Source organism: Macrotis lagotis, chromosome 2 (assembly GCF_037893015.1).
Source record: "Macrotis lagotis isolate mMagLag1 chromosome 2, bilby.v1.9.chrom.fasta, whole genome shotgun sequence".
Lineage (NCBI taxonomy): Eukaryota > Metazoa > Chordata > Mammalia > Peramelemorphia > Peramelidae > Macrotis > Macrotis lagotis.
In genome coordinates this window covers 118,805,904-118,829,127 of record NC_133659.1, presented here as the reverse complement: position 1 = coordinate 118,829,127, position 23,224 = coordinate 118,805,904, and the positions used below count along the sequence as shown (strand labels likewise).

Genomic DNA, 23,224 nt, shown 5'->3' with positions numbered 1-23,224 from the left:
ATATATATAATATATATATATATATATATATGCTATCCATTCACAAATTGCACATCAAATAGCCACCCTGAGAAATGATTCTTGTAGTAATCTCCCTATTAATGTCTTCCTTTTTATTGTTGCAAAGGTAGAATCTTTCCTTTTTCAAAATCTTAGGTTGAAGTAGATCTGGGAAATAAAAGGACTTAATTCCTGTTCATGATTATTGATTCTGTAATGCAAAGAAATATTTCCTCTATTAACATCAAAGGGATTTGCTGGATGAAAGGAAAATAAAACCCCCAAATATATTTCTATTTTTTTTCCGGTAAGTCCAACAATATCATTGCCTGTATACAGAAAAGGAACATTGGTATGACTGTTAAGATAATAATAAATTATAACTGAAGACTAATTTGAGGATCAAAGATGCTCTTTGGGAGATAGCATTTTATTGGTAAGAAAAAGCTTTACCTTTTCTCTTGTCTCTTATATTTGTGCTGTATATCTTGGAAAGATCATTCCCCACAGTTTCTGAATCTTGATGTTTAATTTAACACAAAGGTCTTTGAGAAGCACAATGGGGGGTTGTTCTAGGTGGAACTGGTGTAGGAAAAATTGAAATGGGCATGTTTTTTCTCATTTATCAAAGAAGTATAAGAATCTAAACTGACATTTTATATCAAATGAATTATGAACTGTGTTTAGTACCTAAGGGAACAACAACTAAATTAGACTTTTGGATTAAAAAAATAGAAGATGTGATACATAAAAAGTAGCTCTATAAAAAATTGTCCCATCATTCTTGTTATTTTGTCTAATTCTGACATTCTATGGTTTGTTTTAATAAATTAAAGAGCACAGAATACTCAAGACCATAGGATTTAAATCTTTTTCAAAAGAAATAATAAAAAATGAAAATCTTTCTTAAAATGGAAAGCTAGAAATACTTTTAGATAGCATCAAGTCCAAGTCTTTTATTTTGCAGATGAAAATGATGCCCAGAAATTTTAAAAAAATTATTGATATTCTATTTTTTTCAAATACATGTTATAAAAGTTTTTCAATATTCATTCATATGCCTACACAGATTTTTAAGTTACAATATTTCCTTGAACCTTCCCTTCCCACCTCCCCTCCTCCAGGGGCAAACAGTCAGGTTACTATTGTACATAAACATTTATATTTGTAGTTTTCATCAGATTCTGAAGGAATTTTTTGTTTTGTTAAGTTTTGTTTTTCTTCCTCTGGATGGGGATAGCATTATTCTTAGTCAGTCTAATAGGGTTGTCCTAGTTCTCTGAACTGTTCAGAGCAGCCGTATCTATCAGTGTTGATCTTCTCACAATGTTGTCATTAATGTGTACATGGGTCTCTTTGTTCTGCTCCTTCATTCAGCATCAGATCCTGTAATTTCTCTAGCATCCAAAAATTTATAGTTTATTATGGAAAAATAATATTCCATAATATTCATGTACCTTAACTTGTTTAACCATTCCCCAATTGACTGACATCCCCTCCCTTTCCAATTCTTTGCTACTACAAAAAAAGAGCTGCTATGAATACTATGGAACATGTAGGACTTTCCTCATTTTTATGATTTCTTCTGAATATAGGCCTAGAATTTGAATTGCTGGTTGAAAGGGTATGAACAGTTTTATTGCTTTTTGGGCATAGTTCCATATTGCTCTCCAGAACAATTAGATCCATTCATGACTCCACCAGCAATGCTTCAATGTCTCACAATCTCTCCAGTATTGATCATCTTTTCTTTTTTCTCAATTTAGCCATTCTGATAGGTGTGAGGTGATACCTCAGAGTTAGTATAATTTGCAGTTCTCTAATCAATAATGATATAGAACATTTTTTCCATATGATTATATATAGTTTTAATTTCTTCATTTGAAAACTGTCTGTTCATATCCTTAGACCATTTATCAATTGGGGAATGGCTTGTGATCTTATAAATCTGATGCAATCATCTATATACTTTAGAAATGAGACCTTTATCAGAACTCTTGGTTCTGAAGATTGTATCCCAGTTTTCTGGTTTCCTTCTAATTTTGGCAGCATTAACTTGTTTTTGGTGCAAAATCTTTTTTATTTAATATAATCAAAATCATTCATTTTGCAGTTTACAATGTGCTCTAATTCTTGTTTGGTCCTAAATTTATCCCTTTTCTATAGATCAGATAGAGTATTTTTGGTCTATTAATTTATCTATGGTATTGCTCTTTATGTCTAAAACCTGAACCCATTTTGACCTTATTTTGTTATAGGGTGTGAGATGTGGGTCTATGCCTAGTTTTTGCCATACTATTTTCCATTTTTTCCAACAATTTTTGTTGAATAGTGAATTCTTATCCCAGAGGATGATGCCTTTGGTTTTGTCAAATAGTAGATTGTTGTAGGCATTTATTGCAGTTTCTTTTGAACCTGTCCTAATCCACTGATGCATTATGTTGTTTCTTTACCAGTACCAGGCAGTTTTAATGACTGATGCTTTATATTATACATTTAGGAGAGCTAGGCCACCTTCCTTTACATTTACATTTACCAAAAAAAATAGGAGAGGAAGGAGTTCTCTGCCAAACTCCTTTTATGATACCAACATGGTGCTGATACCTAAACCAGGAAAAACCAAGAGACAAAGAAATTTATAGACCAATCTCCCTAATGAATATTAATGCAAAAAATCTTAAATAAAATTTTAGAAATGAGATGAAAGCAAGTTATTACCAGGATAATACACCATGATCAGATTGGATTTAAACCAGCAGGCAGGGATGGCTAAACATTAGGGAAACACTAAACATAATTAAATACATCATTAGTAAAACCAACAGAAATCATATGATTATCTCAATAGATGCTGAAAAAGCCTATGATAAAATACAACATCTATTCCTATTAAAAACACTAGAAAGTTTAGGAATAAATGGAGTTTTTTCTTAACATAATGAATAGTATCTCTCTAAAACCATCAACAAATATTATATCTAATGGGAATAAACTCTGAGCATTTCCAAACATATCAGGGGTGAAACAAGGATGCCCATTATCACCATTACTATTCAATATAAAGATCCTTGAAATAATTAACAAATTGAGCAAATTATCAGAATATAAAATAAACCCACATAAATCATCAGCATTTCTATAAATGAACAAGAAAGTCCAGGAACAAGAGATAGAAAGAGAAATTCCATTTAAAATAACTGTAAACCACATTAAATACTTAGGAATCAACCTCCCAAGACAAGCACAAAGACTGTATGAACATAGTTATAAAGCCCTCCTCAATCAAATAAAGTCAGATCCAAATAGTTGGGAAAATGTCACATGCTCATGGTTAGGTCGAGCTAATATAATAAAAATGACAATTCTACCCAAATTAAATTCTTCAGTGCCATACCAATCAAACTACCAAATAATTGCTTCACTGAGCTAGAAAAAAATAGTAACAAAATTTATCTGGAACAACAAAAGGGCAAGAATAGCAATACTTTGTTAAGTATTTATGAATTAAGTCCAACTCTGATTTAATTAACTATAAGAATCTCAAAGGGCTCTAAGTTCCTGAAAGGTACTTTATATTCCCTTCATTTTTTTCAGCCTTTTAATTTTTTTATGGAATCTTGTAGTTTCATAGATTCACTGGTTTCTATTTGTTCAATTCTAATTTTTAAGGTTTTATTTTCCTCTATTACCTTTTGTGTTTCCTTTTCTAGTTGACTATTTTTGCTTTTAACTGAGTTGATTTCTTGGGGTTTTTTTTTCAAGGCAATGGGATTAAGTGGCTTGCCCAAGGCCACACAGATAGGTAATTAGTAAGTGTCTGAGGTCGGATTTGAATCCAGGTACTCCTGACTCCAAGGCCGTTGCTCTATTCACTGTGCCACCTAGCTGCCCATGAGTTGATTTCTTTGGTCAATTTTTCATAATTTTTCTACACGACTCTCATTTCTATTTTTCTTCTTCCTCTCTTCATTGATTTTTAGATTCTTTTTTTAAGCTCTTATATGAGCTTTTGGATTTGAGTCCAGTTCCCAGAATATTAGGATATTTCCCCTGTAAGTAATTTTTCACTGATTTCTTCTTCTGACATAGCATTGTTATCATCTTTATTTATAGCAGTTTTCTATAGTGAGAGTTCTTTTAGCTTTTTTTGCTGAACTTTGTTGTTTTAGCTCTGCTCCTGGGGTATAGGGAGTTTAGATCCATGCTTTTTATATGGGGTCTGATCCCTGACTTGTCATTGGCCAAGAAGTTGCCTATGCAATCTAGGCCTTGCCTTTGGAAAGGTTTATTTCCTCCTTTATGTCCAAGTTCTGCCTATGTAGTGATTTGTTCACAACCCATTCCTGTCTTTTGCCCCTGTATTCCCAGGGTTCAGACTTTGTTTGGGGTTAGGACCCTCCCTGCTGGCTTGCTGTCTAGTGCTGGGAACTATGTTCTTGTCAAGCTGTTGGGACCTGGACTGTACTGTGGCTTAAAGCCTCCCACCGGCTTTCCCCCTCTCCAGTCTCCCATGGCTATTTCCCCTTTTCCCCCCAAAGAGAAAGCCCTTCACTGAAGATCTTCCAAGATGTCTACCATTGAAAAATTCTTTGGATCTTCTGGGTTTCTTGGTGGAATCTGTAGTTTGAATGTCAGAGTAGAGGCTTCATTTATATTTGGTAGCGAAAAGCCCCGGGAGCATGTTAGCTTTACACCACCCTCTTGGCTCAGCCCCGGAAGTCCCAATGCCCAGAAAAATTAAATAATGGACAAGATTGATGCTCAGTTACTCAAATAATTTGATGATTGCATCAATTTGAGTATTTTTTTCAGTTATAAGGATTGTAATTCATCTATGTCAGTTCTTCCTATGAGACTCTTTATCTAGCTCCTTTTCTAAATGTATACCAAAGAGTCCATCCAACATTCTGGAAGCCACACTTCCTATCTCTTTTTAGCATGAGCATACAGGCTATTCACTGCCAAGGATAATTTGGAAGGTCAGCAGGAACACTCTGACACATCAGAGTGAACACAGAGCCCAGGCCAGTGCAGGTCTCAGGACAACCCCACTCCAGAATGCCGAAACAGGCCTGAGGAGTCAACCAGCAGCTGCTTCCAGAACACTCAGCACATGGATGCTAAGGGGGTCAGGAGAGACAGAAGAGGCAGGATTCTGAGGCAGGATTCTGCTACTTTGCCCATACTCAGATCCAGGTCACATTCTGAGGTCTCATACTACCATAGTGGAGCAGGGACCCTCCTCACAGCTCTCGAGGGTAGAGGGAGGGCCTATGGTTATACATAGACCAGGAGAGCATTCAGAGCCTTTCATAAGACCTTGAAGGAATTGAAGTCCCTGTGGGGTGTCCCCAAATCTTTCAAAAGCTTGGGAAAGTGTGTTAAAATCAGATCATAGGCTAGGGAAATGAACAAATAACAGAAGAAAAATAATTTGACCATAGACAATTACTTTGATCCATTGAAGGATCAAAAAACACACTCAGAAGATGACTACATCAAACTTTCTGTATCCAAAGTCTCCAAGAAAAATACAAATTGGTCTCAGGTTGTGGAAGAGCTCAAAAAAATTTAAAATCAAGTAAGGGTGGTAGTGGAGAAATTGGGAAATGAGAGTGATATGGGAAAATCATGAAAACCCAATCAGCAGCTTTGTAAAGAAGATTCAAAAAAACTTAAGAAAATAACATATTAAAAAACCAGTTTAGGTCAAATGGAAAAGGAGATTAAAAAAGTTCTCTGAAGAAAATAACTTCTTCAAATGTAGAATGGAGCTGGGAGGACTAATGATTTTGTGAGAAATCAACAATAAAACAAAACCAAAAGAACGAAATAACCCTAGAAGAAAATGTGAAATATCTCATTGGGAAAACAACTGACCTGGGAAACAGATCCAGAAGAGATAATTTAAAAATTATGGGGCTATGTGAAAGTCTTAGCCAAGAAGAGAGCCTGGACATCAAAAAAATTCTCCAGGAAAATTGACTTGATATCCTAAAAGCAGAGGTTAAATTAGAAATTGAGAGAATTCATTGATCACCTCCTGAAAGAGATCCCAAAATAAAAACTCCCAGGAATATTATAGCCAAATTCCAGAACTCCCAAGTCAAAGAGAAAATATTACAAGCATACAGAAAGAATTAATTTAAATATCATGGTGCTACAGTCAGAAATACACAGAATTTAGCAGCATCTACATTAAGGACTTGTACGGCTTGGGATATGGTATTTGGAAGGCAAAAGAACTTGGATTACACCTGAGAATCAACTGCCCAGAAAAATAAACATCCTCTTTCAGGGGAAAAGATGGACATTCAATGAAACAATGACTTTCAAACTTTCATGTTGAAATGACCAGAGCTAAATAAAAAAGTTTGATTTTTCAAATATAAACTCAAGTGAAATTTAGAGAGGGTAGATGGAAAAATGATGAGGGACCTTATGACATTGAACTGAAGATATTCCTGCATGGGAAGATGATACTATTAACTCCTATGGATCTTCTCATTTATTAGGGCAGTTAGAAGGAGCATATATAGACAACATATAGGAGAGAGTTGAATGTGAAGATATATTTTTTCTTTTAAATTTATTTATTTTTTATTCTCATTTTGTACAAATGTTTTTTTACATTAATAAAATATTCTTGTTTACAAGTAAACAAAATACCCCTCCTCCCCCATGAATATAGATAGACTTGTTTGGGTGAAAAAAGTAAAGGGGAGAGGAAACAAATTAAAATAAAAAAATAATAATAGTAATAATTGTAGGTATGGCCAGGTGGCGCAATGGACGAAGCAACAGCCCTGTAGCCACGAGCACCCGAGACCACATCCAGCCTCATAAACCCAACAATCACCCAGCCCTGTGACATGCAAGCCACCCGATCCCCACTGCCCTGCAAAAACCAAAAAAAAAAAAGAAGAAAGAAAAAAAAAGACCCAAAATAAAATAAAATAGTAATAATAGTAGGGGTGGCTGGGTGGCAGACAGAGCATTGGCCCTTGACCCAGGAGCACCTGGGTCCAAATCCAGCCCCAGACACCAAAAGATCACCCTGCTATGTGGCCCCAGGCAGGCCATCCAGCCCTACTTGCCCTGCACCCTCCCCCAAATAATCATAACAAAAAATGTGCTTGAGTCTTTGTTCCAACACCAACAACTCTGTCATGGGTGGATCTCATTCTTTATGATAAGTCCATCACAAAAGTTATTTCCATATTTTTCCACCATTGCCATTGCTGATCGCAATTCCCTCCTTTCTTATTTCTCCACTACCATGTACTCTATTTTCTCTCTCTTTTCGCTATGACTCTGCTGTAGGCTAGCTGAGTGGCGCAGCAGACAGATCCCTGGTCCTGGGGCCAAGAAGCCCTGAGCCCCCATACCACCCCTTAGGCCCAGAATCCACCTGGCCCTGTGGTCCTGGGCAGGCCTTCCATTCCCAGCCCCTTGCAAGAAGTTAAGAAAGAAAATGTGTTATATCTGGCCACTCTCCCCCCATGGTTCATCCTCTCCTCCTTTATTGACATCCCCACCCCTTCCCCCTGCTCCCCCCTCCTTCTTACTCCAGATGTCTATACCCCATTGAGTATATTTGCTGTTTCCTCTCCTAGCCATCTCTGATGAGAGCAAAGTTTCCCTCATTCCCCCTTGCCTCCCCACTTCCATATCATTGCAATAGCTCATTGTAATAAAAAAAAAATCTTATGTGAAATATCTTGGACTATTCCCCCTCTCCTTTTTCTTTCTCCCATTCCATTTCCCTTTTTTCTCTATTGATTCCATTTTTACACCATATTTTATCTTTGAATTCAGCTTTCTCCTGTGCTTCAACTATAAAAGCTCCCTCTACCTGCTCTATTAACTGAGAAGGTTTATATGAATATTATCAGTATCATTTTTCTATACATGCAGTTCATCCTCATTAAGTCCCTCATATTTTCCCCCTCTCCTCCAATCTCCATGCTTCACCTGAGTCCTGTATCTGAAGATCAAACCTTCTGTTCAGCTCTGGCCATTCCAAAAGGAACCTTTGAAATTCCCCTGGTTCATTGAAAGTCCATCTTTTTCCCTGGAAGAGGACATTCAGCCTTGCTGGGTAGTTCATTCTTGGCTGCATTCTAAGCTCTCTTGCCTTCCGGTATATTGTATTCCAAGCCCTACGAGCTTCCAATGTAGCTGCTGCTAAGTCCTGTGTGATCCTGACTGCAGCTCCACAATATTTGAACTGTGTCCTTCTGGCTGCTTGTAATATTTTCTCTTTGACTTGGGAGTTCTGGAACTTGGCTATAATATTCCTAGGGGTTGTTTTTTGGAATCTCTTTCTCTGGGGGATCGGTGGATTCTCTCCATTTCTATTTTGCCTTCTGCTTCTAGAATATCAGGGCAATTTTCCTGTAGTAATTCTTTGAAAATGATGTCAAGGCTCTTTTCCTGATCATGACTTTCAGGTATTCCAATAATTTTTAAATTATCTTTCCTAAGTCTGTTTTCCATATCAGTTGTTTTTTCAATGAGATATTTCACATTTTCTTCTAATTTTTCATTTTTTTGGTTTTGAAGTATTGATTCCTGATTTCTGGTAAATTCATCAATCTCCCTGAATTCTATTCTTTGTCTGAAGGATTTGTTCTCCTCAGAGAGTTTTCTTATCTCTTTTTCCACCTGGCCAGTTTTGCTTTTTAAAGCATTATTCTCAGTAACTTTTTGAACTGTTCTATCCATTTGACCTAAGCTGGTTTTTAGCATGCTATTTTCTAAGCTGCTGACTTCATTTTCATGTTTTTCCTGCATCTCTCTCCTTTCTTTTCCCAATTTTTCTTCCAACTCCCTCATTTGTTTTTCAACGTCTTTTTTGAGCTCTGTCATAGCCTGAGCCCAATTTCTGTTTTTCTTGGAGTCTTTAGATGCAGGAGCTTGTGCTTCCTCATCTTCAGACTAAGTATTTTGGTCCTTCTTGGGCTCATTTGCAAAATATTTCTCAATAGTCTTCTTTTTGTTTCTCTGCTTGCTCATTTTCCCAGCCTGGGCCTGGTTTGGGGTGTTTCTTGAGCTTTTGGGACACTCCCACTAGGGTCTCAGTGTGTAAGGTTCTGTCCTCCCTCCTGGTCTGTGAATGACTATAAGCGCCCCCCTCTGCCAAGGGGCTGATGTGGGGGGGGGGGGCTGCTGTTCTATGGGGGCGCCTAGACTGTGGTCAGGATCTGAATGTGGTCAGAGCCCCAGAGTCCTGTTTCAGGGGCAGAGGACAGAGCTAGGCAGTCTCTCTTCACTCCCTTCCCTCAGCTCAATGGGCTCATGCCCTGGGGGCTCCTGCTTACTGGCTCTTCCTGCTTCTGTTTCCTGGATCAGGGCTGGGGAAAGAGGATGCTGCTTGCTGTGTGCCCTGAGGGCTGGGCTCCGCATGCTCGCTCTGGCAGAGGTCCCCCGCTGTTCCCCCACTTTGTGCGCGGTGCTCCTCGGGGTGCAGCTCAGGAGACTCCCCTGCTGCTGTGAGCTGAGACCCCCAGCGCCCTGGTGCTGACTCCGGAGGCTGAGGTTCTTTGGCTCTGGTAGGCCACCCCTCTGGCGGGCCACCTCTCCGACCCTGGGGAGCAGAGCCTTTCTGCTCTTTTCCAGTTACCTTGAGTAAGAGAACTGCCTCATTGGGTCCCTTTGTGGGGTCTGTCTCTCGAAAGTTTAGTTAGAGTCCTTAGCTGATGAATTTTATCAGAGAGCTCCTAAGACTCGATCCCTTCTTGTCACCATCTTGGCTCCCTATAATATATTAAAGATGGAGTTAATAGGGGAGAAAGAAATATATTGGGAGGAAGGGAAAGGAGAGGTAGAATAGGCTAAGATATTTCATAAAAAGAGGCAAGAAAAAGCTTTTGCAATGGAGTGGAAGGAAGGGTGAAGGGGATTGGGTGAGCCTTCATTTTCATCAGAAGTGGTTCAGAGAGGAAATATTATACCCATTTAATAGGGTGTAGACATCTATCTTCCCTAGAGGAAAAAGGAGAAGAAAGGGATGGGAGAAAGGGGACAAGGGAAGAGGAGGGAGGATGTAGGTGATAGAAGAAAGGGAAGATCGTGGGAGAGGGTAGTCAAATACAACACACTTTTGAGTAAGGACAGGGTGAAAGGAGAGAGAATAGAAAAAAATGAGGATTTGGAGGAATGAGATGGAGGGAAATACAGCTAGCAATAGCAACTATGGAAAAAATGCTGAAGCAACTTCTCTGATAGACTTATGATAAAGAATGCAATCCATCTCAGAGAGAGAGAACTGATGATAACTAAACACCTCTGAAATACACTCCCCCCCCCTCACTTTATTTTCCTTGAGATTTTTCTATCTTTGTGGGGAGACGGGAATTATGTTTACTTTTACAACAAGATTATTGTAGTAATGTGAAAATTAATTAAATTAAATTTTTTAAAAAAATTTTGCCCCTCACCTACTAAGCAAGCTTATATACCTTGTACAATGATAGAGTGGAATTGATCTTAGTGTTGTGGCTTGTTTTAAACTAAAAATATATTAAAATTTACAATACTTCCTAAATCCATAACAATTTACTATTTAGCAAAAATATAAGACTTTACTAGAAATATTCTCAATTTTTTTATTTGTTTAGATGTATAGAAAACAGAATTTCTAAAATATTTATCAAACTACTTTAGAACTGAAACCAAATGTAATTGTTAAATTGACAAATAAATTCATGTCACTGTGATTAGAATTTTTCTTCAAATAATCCCAATTCATAGCCATTAGTCAATGTCTTAAGTGAGAATTATTTTATATCTCTAACTTTTTTGACTTCTTATCTTTTTATTGTGATTACCTGAGGAGAGTCTGCACATTTTTAAAATTTATTTATTTTCATCTATATTTATAATGTATATTTTTAAGTGACAAAATTTCCTTCTATCCTTCCTTCTTAACCCCTTCCTTTTAGTGGTGAACACTGTACATACATATTTTTGACAAACATGTTTACAGATTAGCCATTTTTTGGTAGGAGGAATAAGGAATAAGGATTAAGGGAAAGAGATACAGAAGAATAAATTTTTATAAAGTGTTCATCACATTAGGAAGGATTTTTTTCTGTGTGTTTTGTTTTGTTTTGTTTTTCCTCTAGATGGGGATAATATAGTCAGATACAGTTGTCCTAGCTCTCTGGACTGTCAAAAGGAGTTCCTTTCATCAAGGTTGTTCATCTCATAATGTTGTTGCACATTTTTATTATAGCTTGGGGGCTTTATTTATGTCAAGTTAGATCTTATCTAATAAACATTTACCAAGTGTTTATTAACAACCAAATGGTATGCCAGGTTATATAAAAACAAAATAAAAAAAAAAACTATGTTCCAGTTCTCAAGGAACCTATATTTTACTGAAACTTCAGTATATGAATTATATTTATGTGTATATATATGTACACACACACTCTACATACCCATTTGAAGAGAGAGACACCATAACACATATTAAATATCAGGAAAACTTCATGTCAAGTGGTACATGAACTATCTTACAAGAAGCCAGAGGCATATATTTCAATAGCTGGAGAGAGGTTATGCAAAGGATCCCAAGTGGAAGAAGGCATTTTGAGTTTAGGAATCCAAAAGTAGATCATTTTGGCTGTTGTTGGTTCAGTTGTGTCTTGACTTTCTTTGAGTCTTTTTGAGGTTTTCTTGTCCAAGACACTGAAATTGTTTGCCATTTCCTTTTTCAGCTCATTTTACAAATGAGGAAAATAAAACAAATAGGATTGAGTGATTTGCCCAAGGTCACCCAGCTATTAAATGTATGAGATTGGATTTGACTCAAGAAGATGAGTCTTTCTGACTAAACCTAGTCCTAACTAGAGTGAGAACTATCTGTTCATTTTGGTTGGAAGCATACATTAAGGGGAGTAATGTGAAATGCACTTAAACTGAGTTCTGTAAGACCCATATATGCCAACCTAGGGAATTGGTATTCTTTCTTTTGGACAATGGAAAAGGGAGGGCATGCTGGAAGTTCTTGAGCAGGAGAGTAATTGATTTGTACTTTAGGAAGGCTATTTTGGTAGTTGTGAAGTGATGATGTATTGTTGAGGAGAAAGCAGAAACTCGATATCCAGTGAAGTTGTTATAATAATTCAGGAAAAGGGTAATGAGTTTGAATTAGAGGCAATGGTCACTTGATCAGAAAGAAGGGTTCAGATGTGAGAAATATTGTGGGAATAGAATCCACAAAACTTGTCAACTGCCATGGAACATATCAGAGAAGGAAGAATTAGGGCAATGTTCTAACTTTGGATTGTGGGAAGGATGGAGATGACCTCAATAAAATAGAAGAAAATTTAAAGTGGAATGATTTTTTAAGGGGAAAAGATATACTGTGTTACATTTTGGAAATGTTTTTTATCTTTAATGGTACAGTATATATAACTGAATTGGAGTCTGGAAGACCTGAGTTTGGATCCTATTTCGAACTTTTACTACCTTACTACTAAGTAAGGCATTTAATAGGTCTGAAACTTCAGTTCCTCATCAGTAGGAGGATATTAATAGTACCTCCTTGTTAAAGACGAGATAATCAATTAAACGAGACAGTATATGCTTTGTTAACTTTAACATTATTATTATTATTAACTTTATTATTAATTATGATGTGAGACTAACTCAAGAAAGGGACAGGATGGATGTTCTCATGTATTTGAGGGCTTTGCATAAAGATCATCAATGAACTTGTTGGTTCTGATGAGGTCACTAAAAACAGAAAGTGCAGGACAGAGCCTTAGTGCATATGTAATGATAAGATGTGAGCTTGAGTAATGATACATAAAAGTGCACTTTGAGAATACCTTCATGTAAAGGAACTAGGAGAGAAGTGTTCTAACAACTTTTGAGGAGATTTGTGTCTAGGAAGAGGAAGGAGTTAACAATGGTCAAAGCTGCAAACCGGTAGCAAAGAATGAGGGTTACAAACATTTTATCGGATTTGATCATTAAGAGTTTATGAGTTACCTTGGGAAGAGTAGAGAGGAAGTATGGGCAATGAGAAGTTTCCCCTCTTCTAGTATAACACACAGGTCCCGTACCCCATCTGTATGTATTTTCAGCTCAATTCTGATAACTAAACAAGCAACCACAGTATTTGACTCAATTTACTTGATAAGATGACTGATATAACTAGAATCTCTCAGTTTTTTGAATATTAAAATGACTGAATTTTATCAACCATTTAATTATTGAAATATGTAATTCCAAAAGAGTGTTGTTACCCCATAACTAAATCTAAAAGATTCTATATCCTGCATGCTTCTAATTTTAATCTATGGAATTAATTATTCATTTAGCTTATTCAACAATATAGCACTAAGTGAAATACCTCCACAAACTGTGACTTTGACCCTAAAGGAATTTGGTTCATAATTTTAATTATTTATTAGACTTGCATTGTGAATTTTCAAAGGACCTATGATTTCATCAGTTTGGGAAACTATCAGTGTGAGGAGTCCTTTCCCTAAGGAAATTGAGACCTATCTAAAATTTAGAAGATATATTTAGGAATTTAGAGAGAGATTAAATGACTTGTCTAAGGTCACTTTGCTAGTAAGCAGTGGAGGCATAATTTAATCCAAGTCTTCAAGAAGCATTTCCAAACTCTGTTTTTGTCAGACTAATTAGTCTCCAAGGTTGTTGGGTATATTATCTAGAATTATTATCTGCAATATCTCTTTGTAGAAAAGAGATAGAACATGATCAGTGATTTAAGATGTCAAAAACAAAGACTCAGATCTAAACAATTTTAGATAATATACCCAACAACCTTGGGGCCTTTAATTAGACTAACAAAGACAGTGTCACATGTTCAGAAAAGTAAGATGCCCATGATGACAGAACTAATAACACAGTCAAATCCTCTGAGTTAAATCTTTACTTTTCACTACCTTTTTGAAGCATTATTTTCAACTAAGAGAATGAAAAAGTAGAACCTAAAATACTACAGTTTTAATTTCTAAAAATACTTTTGTATGGTATTTTAATTTATATTTTAAATTGAAGCTATAACCAACTAAAATATTCTGTTTCTCACACACTCCAGAAACAATTGTTTCATCTTTTCTGCATAGAAACCAAATTGCATGAATGAAACAATGTTCAAAATAATTTAATTCCCAAGAGCAATTCTCTTGTTAAAAGTAAAACCTTAAATAGAATGTCTAAATCTGCAATATCTCTTTTTAGAAAAGAGATAGAATATGATCAGTGATTTAAGATGTCAAAAACAAAGACTCATATCTAAACAATTCTAGATAATGTATCCAACAACCTTGGGGCCTTTAATTAGTCTGACAAAGACAGAGTTTCACATGCTCATTGAACAAATGATATATCTAATGAAATTCAAAATCCTAATTTTTTCCTCTGAAAGCAATCAGCTCTATCATTCAAAGCTTTGGGGTACTTCAAAATTAACTGAGGCTGACTTAAGACTGTCTGATATTGCTTGATTAACAAACTCACTGAAATAAGCTTATAGTGTAACTTCAAGTCACCTTTTTTCAATATTAATCATTAAGAGATATGAGAGTATAAGAATATTGCCTTGGACCTAAGGATAATAGGGTCCTATTGACTCATTTCTGTTTTAGAAATGATCAATAACAATATTCAGTCACACAGCTACACGTTTTTATTCTCATGCCTTCAACTGACATCTCTACCCACAATTTCTCTGTTATTCTTTTTATATGCTGAAACCAGGGAAAGATGTTTCCTGGTTTGCTTTCTCCATCTATTAAAGGCATTCATAGAGGACATGAGGGCAATTTCTCATTTTCTGAAGAATGATTACTTAGGTTTAGTGACATCTACTAATTTCATTTCCCAAAGATTTTGACAAATATTTTCATCAATTTTGATTACTATTTTCATACCCAAGAAATGTTGCTTGAGTTTGTAGTGTCATTCAAATCAAGTGAATTTCATTGTTTTAAAAAGATGGGTCAACCATTCAAATTACATTATTATTTCTTGGACTATAAAGGATAATAATAATGATAATGATGCTACTTGAAGGATTAGACCTATGATTTTATTGGTATATGGAACTTCTGGTAGAAAATTCACTATACCAACACTGATGAAAAACTAAATTATGGCTTAGAGTCTTAGAAAGTATGTTATCAGTCAGAGTCACAAATTAACATCTTCCAGATTTGAAGGTCAATTCTCTATAGAGTAACCATAGCTAATTCTCCTCCTTTTTTCTGGTTTTTTTTGGGGGGGTGTTGCAAGGCAATGGGGTTAAATTACACAGCTAAGTAAGTGTTAAGTGCTTGAGATTGGATTTGTACTCAGATAACTCCTGACACTAGGGTTCATGTTCTATCCATTGCACCACCTAGCTGCTCCAATAGCTAACTCTCAAAAAACCAATTTTTTAAAAAAAAAGATGGATAGGTTGCACAGTGAATAGAGCACTGTCCCTGGAGTCAGGAGTACCTGTTTTCAAATCTGACCTCAGACACTTAATAATTGCCTAGCTGTGTGACCTTGGGCAAGTCACTTAACCCCACTGCCTTGCAAGAAACGAACAAACAAAAAAACTGAAAGTGGAGAAAAGTTTTCATTCCTACCAGTCAGTGAGCTTCACTTCAATTTGTTAGTATTTAGACTTTGAAGCAGTGATAGTTAAAGTATGGGGTAACTTAGATGGTACCATCATGTACAGAATGCCAGATCTGGAGTCAAGAAGACCTGAGCTCAAAGCTTGTTTTAGACACTTAACAGTTGCATAATCCTAAATCATTAAACCTTGTTTTTCTCAATTTCCTCACCTGTCAAATGAGCTAAAGAAAAATGGCAAACCACTCCAATAACTTTGCCAAGATAACTACAAATGCAGTGAGGAAGAAATTGATGTGACTTAGAGTAAATGAGCAACAAATGATTTCTTCAAGAATAGTTCAGTCTGTCCTTTCTTCTTTTGTTTTTTTTTGGGGGGGGGAGATAGTAACTAGACTATTAGATAATGAGAATACTGAATTCATAGTGAACTAAAATTTTAGCAAAGTAGTTTTCAAAGTCTCTTCTGCTCTCCTTATTGATTAGATGAAGAGATTTGTGCTAGAAAATAGTATAGTATTTAAGTGGATTCAAAATTAAATAAAAGACAACAAAGAGTAGTCTTTTTGACTTGTGACCAACTTAAAGAAAGAATTCTAGTAGAATGCAACCAGAAAATTCTGTTCATTCCCAACTAGAACATTGACTTTGTGAATGAAGAAAAGAGGAAAACAATAAAATAATATTGTCTGTGTGTGTGTATATATGTATCTGTCTGTCTATCTATCTATCTATCTATCTATCTATCTATCTATCTATCTATCTATGTATGTATGTGTGTATGTATGTATGTATCTGACAAGCCTTAGCAAATGATTGACTATGGAGGATGTATGTGGAGGGTGTTCCCAATTGAGTTTCTAGTCCCCTTCTCACCAGACCCAACACTTTCTCCCTCTAGTATAGGACTGAGCTTTTTCTGCTCTTCCTCCAGGCTTCTATCCATCTTCCCCACCTTCTTCCTTCAAATGCTGAGCAGAATTGGTATTTATTGCTTCTTCCAGGATCGGGGAGATTCAGATTTCATCTCTGTTGGGAGCAATCCCTATGCTTGCTTGTATGCACTGGATCTTGTCCGTGGAGCTAGTTCAGAGTGAGAATGCTGAAATAAAGAATTTAGATTTAGTATTTCATTTTTAATTTATGGAATCTTTAGTCATGTGTGGGAATTTTGTCATATAAATTCAGTTATAACTACTTTTGATGTAGTTTTAAAGCCTTTTTTTTAAAACTTTTAATGTTGGATAAATTTGCTCAAAGCATCTATTTGTTTTGTAGATCATGTGATCCTTATCTTTGCTTTCAAAAGACACCTTTCAAAGTATACTTTAGAAAGGAGTTAGATTAGGCTAATTGCCTACAACCTTATGGTACCATGGAGAAACTTTGAAACTGGATGATTTGAGATAAAATCCTAGCTCTGTCATATGTACTCTGAATAAATAGCTTAACCTATCTGGTCAGCCCCTGAGTATAAAATGGCGGGCTTGTGGGCCAGCAAGGTGGCACAGTGGATAGAGCACCAGCCCTGGAGTCAGGATGACCTGAGTTCAAATACAGCCTCAGATACTTAATAATTGCCTATCTCTGTGACATTTGGCAAGTCACGTAACCCCACTGCCTTGCAAAAAAAATCTAAAAAATAAAATAAAATGGTGAACTTGTAGTAGATTATTTCTAAGGTCTAATTTAGCTATCAACCTATGCTTCTAGGAAGTCTCTACTTTTATAATACTGGTTAATATTAATTAAGGAGCATATAAAGTATCTAGATTTGGAAATTATGTTTTGTATAATTTTAATTTTCAATATATTTTAGTGTATTAAAGAGTTTGAAAACAATGAAGGTATGTTTGATAGGAATTTTTTGTTACACAGGATATTTAATAAGCCAAAACTCACAATATCAAGGATTTCAAAAAATATTCATGCATCATGTGGATTTCAATCACCTTGGTTTTCACAGACTATGTGGTCCTTGTGAGTTCAGTAGGAAGATTTAATGTTGAGATTTATCTTTCTGAGAATGGTAATAGAGGAGAAGGAAGGATTTACAAATATTAATAAAGTATATTTCTCTAACCTTTAAGGTTTTCAAAGCAGTTTTCTGATACCTAGAGAGATAGGTAGAATAATAGCATTTTTTTTATCTTATCCATTAATTGAGACTTGTGCAACCTAAATGAGTTACCAAGATTCAGTCACATAGGTAGTAAATGCTAAAGCAATGACTTTTCATTCTAAGGTCAGTGTTCTATCTACCATAGTGCTATTATTAATATATATTAATAGTATATATTCTTTGTCTAAAATGAATTTGTAGTCAAATAGGAGTAGTCAAACATCCTTGTGATAAACACAAGGATATGCCAGATATGCCAGAAAAGATATGCCAGAAATATATGTATATATATATATATATATTTTTTTCATATATATGTGTTTGTATGTGTAAAATATATACATATATATGTAATTAATAAATAATGTATTGAAGAGGTTGTGAGGAGCAAAAAGGGATAAATCAGATATTATAACCATGAAAGAGTTAAGAACTTAACTAGATTGACTATGATACATTCGTGAAGTTGACACACAAAAAAGCAATCTCCTATTTTGCCAGTAGATAAAGGTTTATAACTACCGTGCCCTTCTAGTGATGACATATGGCCCAGAAACATGGTCATTCACTGAGTTAAATGAAACCAAACATAGACCCAGGCAGAGAATTATGGAGAAAGCAATGATGAGAATTATGTGACTAGAACAGACATAGAAGATAACAGGTGTAGTTGAAAATAAATGAAGAACACATTCCCATAAGGGGAGAATGAAACATGATGGTTTCTAAATGGAAATCTAGGTAAAAATGGTTACATTTCTTAAAACACCCAAAGAAGTAAAAAATGTTCCAGCTGGAATTAAATTATACAATAATCTTTCCTTTCTGCATTCATTCATTGTACATTATTAAGTGCCTGCTATAATTGAAGCACAAAGTGCTAGACCCTTTTGAAGTTACAAATATGAAATAATAGGTAATGATATAGGAAAGCACCTTGGAAGGGACTTGAAAACAGTCTTCAGATTATTGGAACACTATTATTTGAAAGAAATGACGTTCCAAGAAAATAAAACTGGGATTCAAAGGGATATAGATATAAACTTGGTCTTGTTATACTTTTTTTTCAAATGATTAGGATTATTTCATAATTATTTCATCCTAATCATTTGAAAAAAAAGTATAACAAGACCAAGTTTATATCTATATCCAACACAATATTGGAAATTCCTCACTGCTGTAAAATGTTTTGCCAGGGATATTGTAGAAGGCATTTTTACAAAAGGTAGAAAGTTGAATTAGTTGACATCTGAGTGTGTTAAAAAAAATGTGTAGGGAGAAGGAGGAGGGACAGAGAGGGGGGGTTTTGACAATCCCTCAAAGACTTAATGATAAAAATTATTTTAAAGAACTTTCAAATTTTTCTTTTATAAATCCTATTGTTTTTTTAATCTTGTTGAATTTAAATTGGTTGCTGGTAATTAAGTGGTACTTGGTACATTGACATACAATTCTGATAAGCCATGGTAATATTCAGAGAAGACAGCCTGCCTGCTCCAAGAATGAGAGGAGGAGAGAATACCATTCAATTAAAAAATAAACAGCTCTCTACTAAATATTATAAATATGATGATATAATTACATACTGTTGTTTTTAATAAATTTTATTTATTTTTTAATTTGGATTGAACAAACCAAAAGCATCTGTTTCTTCTCATCACCTCTGGCATTTTGAGAAAAAGAATTTTAGCAATAAAACAAAAAAATAACTGTATAAAATATATTACTTATATAAATATATTACTTAAGCTACATATTATGATGTAACTATATTACTTTACATTTAACTATATTGCTTTAAGATTTGTAAGGCAACTCATACCTTTCTAGGCACAGACAACCTGAGTTCTAATCCAACCTCAGACATTTACTAGCTGTTTGACTCATTAGTATCTCTTAGCCTTCTGCCTCAATTTCCTCATTTGCAAAATGGGGTCGATAGCATAAGACTTTCAGAGTCATTGCTGGGATCAAATGAGATAATATTTGTAAAGCTCTTTGCAAACCCTCAATCATTATACTAATGCTGGCAACTGCTATTGTTATTATGTCATTGATCCTTTTTGAAAATGAAAGACAACAGCAATTAGTATTTTTACTTGGATTCTTGTGACAGTGTCCTGAGGTTGTAAACAAGTATTAATTTGATGCTATGATGGATCTCAGTGATAGAAATGCAATTGATATTGCAGATTTAATCCATCAAATTCTGCTCATCCTCTTGTGTATATTCTCTTATACATCTAACACAGAGAATACAGTCAATCTACTGGGGATCCACCTATAGATATCTTGCAATTTAGTGAATATCAATGAAGCACAATCTATCTATTAGTTGTCTCTCACTTTTCCCAAGACTTACCATCTTTCTTTTATTTCTTTCACCCAATTTTATATTCACACACGTACAAAAATATCATATATATATATATATATATATATATATTTACCCATACTTCTGATGACATCATAATGATACTACAGGCAGTCTGTATTATTTTTAAAGATGAGCTAATTAACTCTAAAATATTTTTCAATGTGTGTATGGTTACACCCAGCAAAGATGGAATTCCAATTCAAATCTTCTTGTCTGGAATTCCAGTACTCAACATACCATGCCACACATTCTCCAAAGCCTGTCCCCTAGTTTTTATGTAAGAGGTATTGATAATTCGGATGGATAATTTTACTAACTAGAAAATGTCTTGTGTAGGTGTGTATATGTCATTCAAAATGAATAAAATAAAATATGAATTAAAGAAGCTTATATAATTTCTCTAATACAAAAATTTCATATATCCCATAATGATTTAGGCTTGTGTTTTATTATACTCATATTTAGATTTGACTTGTTATTAAAAATAACTTTCTTCTTTTGATTTTGTATTTTGTGGCAACTGCTACACACAGCGGCCATGCAAAGTTCATATTTCCTGGAAAAGATGTGTTGATTCAGGAGGTTGCCAGTGGAGTGGGTGCCCCATGAGGGTCATATTAAAACTTGAGGGAAGCTTTTTGAGCAACACTGCTTCCTGGAGACAATATATCAAGCTGATAGAAACATGGCTCTTCTGTTGAGAAACCAGCAGTGGAATTATGGCTAGCTCCCAGTTATAGCTTTAATACTAAAGAGTCCCTGAGGAATAGGTCTAGGATAAAAGGGGTTAAACATGTGGAAAGATGGAATTAAATTTCTGTGGTACTTAGAGTATACAGTATGGAAAAAAACTGTAGATTTTCTTCAAGTAATTTAAGATGATCAGTTTGTTTGGGAAGCATTTTGTAGTTTTAATGATCAAAGTGTGACCAATTTTATAGAGCACCTTTCTCATTACTACCCAATAGAGACTCCAAAGTACTTGATTTCTGTAGTCTACTTTTGTGCTCTCTTTTTGCTCTTTCTCAAGTGAATATTAATGAAACCCTTTGTGAACATTCCCAGTATGCTTCTACAAATGTGGAATTCTACATAAGTACAATATACACATATTCTCATAGTAATGTTTTGGGGGGCTGATTTTCAAACAAAATATGAAAACTATGTATTTATTTTGCTCATTGACCTTGCCAATTCAGATTCAGAATAATTTGGTCATTTTTTTCAGACTACTCTAGGAAAAGTTCATTTCTATATTATTCTGCATTATTATCATTTAAAAAGCCAACAAGTTGAACTGAGTATAACAAGGAGTTGATGATTCAAGATCACAGGCTTAATTCCCTCATGGACCACTCTTCTTCTCCATTAAAGTCCTATGCTAGTATAGTGCTGTGAAATAGAAATGACCCCTGAGTCTCAAACATTGTGTCAATGAAGCTCAAGTTCCTTTCAGGGATGGACTCAATCATAGATCTCTCATTTTCTCCCCAGTAGTTAACTCTTGTATAAGAACTGAACAAGCCAAATTCAGATAAACCCATCACCAGCTGGTTGCTCCTAAAATGTTGATTTTTTTTTTTACCATAGTCACTCATAAAGATTAGATTGTCTTCTAAAGAATACAAGTTTTGCCAAAGTTCAAATGAACTCTTATGGACAAAGGATTAAAGTATTTTTATGTATTCATAAAAAAGAGGTACATTGTGCTGTAATTTTAAAAATGCCAGATGTAAGAGGTGAAGCAAAGATGGCAGGGACTCACTTGAGCTCTCCCCCAAACCACTGCAAATACCTTTAAATAATGACTCCAAACCAATTCTAGAGTGGAAGAACTAACACAAAAAGATGGAGTAAAACAATTTTCCAGCCCAAGACAACTTAGAAATTTGACAGGAAAGGTCTGTGGCTCTATGGTGAGAAAAGAGCATGGTTCAGTACAGCCCAAGCCAACACATACCAGCTCCCAGTAATACAGGAGCAAGCAGTAGGCTGACTGAATCAAGGGAAGCAGTGAAAGCTTCCAGACCTCTCAACCCACAGATGCTAAAGACAACTTAGAATATCAACAGGAAAGATATGCCACACCAGGGTTTGAGTGAAATGCAGTCCAGTAGAGTCTAGAGCAAGCTGTGCCAGCTAGCACCAAGGCTAGCAAAAATTCTGGGTCATAGAATTGAGCACACCTGAACTTACTGTCCCGAGGAGCAGAGACCTCCTCACAGTACCTGGACAAAAAAGAGTATTTATGGTCATTCACAGACCAGATCATGGGCCAGGAGAGTAGTAAATACCTCTTCTTAGATCATACCAGCTTGAAAGAACCAAAAACTTTCAGGTCCCTTAGAGTATCTCTGAAAAGAGCTATTTAAGACCCTAGACACTTGGGACAGGGTACCCTCCACACTTTAACAGAGAGTTAAAATCAAATCATAGATTGGGAAAATAAACAATTAAACAAAAAACTGGTCATGGAAGTTATTGTGGTGACAAAGGAAGATTGAAACACATGCTCAGAAAAGATAACAAAGTCAAAACTCCTACATCCAAAGCCTCCAAGAAAAATAGGAATTAGAAGAATTCAAAAAGGATTTCAAAATCAAGTAAAAGAGGTAGAGAAAAATTGAGAAGAGAATTGAAAGTGATGTAAGAAAATCAAGAAAAACAAGTCATCAGCTTGGTAAAGAGATAAAAAACACTGAAGAACATAATTTTTTTTAAAAAAATCAGATTAGGCCAAATGATAAAAAAAAGAAACATACAAAAAGGGACAAATGAGGAGAAGAATACCTTAAAAAGAACTGACCAATAGAGAAAAGGAGGTACAAAAATTCACTGAAGAAAAAAACTCCATAAAAAGTAGAATGAATATGAAAAAATCAAGAATAAATCATAACCAAAAAATGGAAAAATAGTATCTCATTGGAAAAACAACTGACCTGGAAAATAGATCCAGGAGAGATACTTAAAAAATATTGAACTACTTGAAAGCAATGATGGAAAAAAAAAGAACCTAGACATATTTCAAGAAATCCTCAAGGAAAACTGCCCCAATATTCCAGAAACAAAAAAAAAAATAGAAATTGAAAGAATCCAGTGATCACCTCCCAAAA

General features: G+C 35.2%; 1 protein-coding gene across 1 annotated transcript in view; it reads left to right on the top strand.

Annotated features, from left to right (window-relative positions):
* Window positions 1–23,224, top strand: part of USH2A (usherin) — a 1,130,853-nt gene that overhangs the window by 750,443 nt on the left and 357,186 nt on the right. The window lies entirely within an intron of this gene.